Here is a 3,188-nt window from a genome sequence, read left to right as displayed (position 1 = left end):
GATCCCTTGGGGTAGGAAATGGCAACCCACTCCAGTATTCTTGGCTGGGAAATTCCATGGAGAGAGGAGCCTGGCGGGCTACAGGCCATGGGGTCGCTAAGAGTTGAACGCAACTATGCACACACACACACACACACACACACACGCACAATATACTTTATACATGCTTTTGGAAAATAAAGTATTAAAGCATATAAAATATTTTAAAGATACTTTTTCTTGTTTTTTGAAGTATACTTTTAAAGTAAAGTACTAAGATGGTGATGGCCTTGAGCGAGGAGGAGCTGGACAATAAAGACTATTACTCGTTGCTGAACGTGCGCAGGGAGGCCTCTTGCGAAGAGCCAAAAGCGGCCTACCGGCGGCTGTGCATGCTTTACCACCCCGACAAGCACAGAGACCCAGGGCTCAAATCGCAGGCCGAGCGGCTGTTTAACCTCATTCACCAGGCTTATGAAGTGTTCAGTGACCCCCAGACCAGGGCCATCTATGACATCTATGGCAAGAGAGGACTGGAGATGGAAGGCTGGGAGGTTGTGGAAAGGAGGAGAACGCCAGCTGAGATCAGAGAAGAGTTTGAGCAGCTGCAGCGCGAGAGGGAGGAGAGCAGGCTGCAGCAGCGCACCAACCCCAAGGGGACCATCAGTGTTGGCATTGACGCCACTGACCTTTTTGATCGCTATGAGGAGGAGTACGAGGATGTGTCCGGAAGTGGCTTTCCACAGATTGAAATTAACAAGATGCACATATCACAGTCCATTGTGGCACCCCAACAGCTTCAGACACAGCCATCCTCTCTGGAAGCCTCTCAACCCAGAATGGGAATGGAGGGGGTTCCATTAACTTTGCGCTCAGACGAGTCACTTCTGTGAAGGGCTGGGGAGAGTTAGAATTTGGAGCTGGGGATCTGCAGGGGCCTTTATTTGGCCTGAAGCTGTTCCGTAATCTCACACCAAGATGCTTTGTGATGACACACTGTGCCCTGCAGTTTTCATCCCACGGCATCCAGCCGGGCCTCACCACTGTCCTGGCCTGGAACCTGGACAAGAATACGGTGGGCTACCTGCAGTGGCGCTGGGGCGTCCAGTCAGCCATGAACACCAGCATCGTCCGGGACACCAAGACCAGCCACTTCACTGTGGCCCTGCAGCTTGGAATCCCTCACTCCTTCGCACTCATCAGCTATCAGCACAAATTCCAGGATGACGACCAGACCCGAGTGAAGGGGTCCCTGAAGGCCAGCTTCTTCGGGACGGTGATGGAAGCAGAGAGGAAGATCTCCAGGCACAGTGTCCTCGGGGCGGCTGTCAGCGTTGGAGTCCCACAGGCCGTTTCCCTCAAAATCAAGTTAAATAGGGCCAGTCAGACCTACTTCTTCCCTATCTACCTGACAGACCAGCTGCTGCCCAGCGCCGTGTTCTACGCCACCGTGGGGCCGCTCCTGCTGTACTTCGCTCTGCACCGCCTGGTCATCAGACCCTACCTCAGGGCTCAGAAGGAGAAGGAACTGGAGAAGCAAAGGGAAAGCACAGCCACCGACATCCTGCAGAAGAAACCAGAGGCAGAAGCTGCCGTTTGGTTGATGCAGGAATCTGTCCGAAGAATAATCGAGGTCGAAGAGTCCAGAATGGGGCTCATCATCGTCAATGCCTGGTATGGAAAATTTGTCAATGACAAGAGCAAGAAGAGCGAGAAGGTGAAGGTGATCGATGTGACCGTGCCCCTGCAGTGTCTGATGAAGGACTCCAAGCTCATCCTCACCGAGGCCTCCAAGGCTGGGCTGCCCAGCTTCTACGACCCGTGTGTGGGTGAAGAGAACCTGAAAGTGCTTTACCAGTTCCGCGGGGTCCTTCATCAGGTGATGGCGCTCGACAGCGAGGCACTCAGGATACCAAAGCAGTCTCACAGAATTGATACTGATGGATAAACTACTTGAGAAGCCAGATTCAAAAGGGGCTGCAAAAGAATTTCCCCAGGAGTCAACAAATTTTGGAAAGAAGCAGGGAAAAAAACCCAGAATCAGATGTTTATTTTGTATTTGCATAGAAAGTGGTACTGGCTCAATTATGTGAAGGGACACACAGATGCCCCAAGGCAACCCCACCAGGACCGGAACCGCAGCTGGGCCCGAGTCTGTTTCCAAGGATCATGTCCCCGCAGGGAAGGCCCGGCCCCCGGGGCCTCAGGGTCCCTCAGCCCGCTGAGCCACCCAGTAGCTCTCTGTCTGCCGTGAGGTATTTATGAACACCTCGCCCTCATGCCCGTGACCGTGAGCTACCTTTCCTAAAATCCACACTGAACACAGAAAACAAAGCGGAAGGAGGGAAGCCGTTCCCAGGAGCAGAGTCTCTGGATCAAGGGAACGCCTGTTGCGTCACCTTCCTGCTGAAATGTGACTGCGTGAATCTGGACAGGATGGTGTGGGTTTATAAATCTACTTTTTACCTGAGGAAAAAAAAAAATAAAGTAAAGTACTATCAAAGAAAAATCTGAAAAGAAAGTTGCAGTAGTTAAACCTTGTGGTGTTAAATAGAACACTAAATATTCAGACCAGTGGGACAGAAGAAATAGCTCAGAATTTGATTTTATTAAAGGTAACTTGATATATGATAAAAGAATAAATTCAAATCAGCAGAAAATCAGGGAAATCAGGGAAAATATACCATCAACAATTTAAATTAACTGAACGTATCATTTTGTAAAGAATAAAATTTGATTCCTGCATATCTTACTAAAATAAAGTTCCAGAGAATTAAAATAATACCACATTAAAAAACTAGGTAACAGCAAAAATTTGAAAAAAAAATTTTTAGATAAAAGGCAGTAATGACATGACAACTTTCTAAACTGAAAAAACATGTCATAAAGAAAAGATGTGTTTGACTATAGAAAATGAAACCTTTCTAAACAAAAGAAAAACGTCACCAGCATTTAAAGGTAAGCTATGAAGTGACAAAGCATTCGGAGTATTTTGTTTTATTTTTTATTTTTTTTAATGTTTACTCTTGCTTTTTTTAATCCCCTCTCTTCCCCCAAGTGGAGTAGTTTAATCACCATTAATATACTTATGACATAAAGAATCCTTAGAAATTAAAAAAAAAATAGTAGAGTCTAATAGATAATGGGCAAGGGACAAAAATCAAAATAAGAAAGATAATTCCCCCAAATAAAAAGTTTAAAAAATATAT

The 3,188-nt window shown here is 46.8% G+C and overlaps 1 pseudogene; it reads left to right on the top strand.

The window, feature by feature from the left end:
• Nucleotides 1–257: 257 nt before the first annotated feature.
• LOC109566164 (dnaJ homolog subfamily C member 11 pseudogene) lies at nucleotides 258–2,188 on the top strand (annotated as a pseudogene).
• Nucleotides 2,189–3,188: the final 1,000 nt, after the last annotated feature.

Source organism: Bos indicus, chromosome 11 (assembly GCF_029378745.1).
Source record: "Bos indicus isolate NIAB-ARS_2022 breed Sahiwal x Tharparkar chromosome 11, NIAB-ARS_B.indTharparkar_mat_pri_1.0, whole genome shotgun sequence".
NCBI classification, from domain to species: Eukaryota; Metazoa; Chordata; class Mammalia; order Artiodactyla; family Bovidae; genus Bos; species Bos indicus.
Note: the sequence above shows the minus strand (reverse complement) of the source record. Positions and strands in the feature narration are given on the sequence as shown.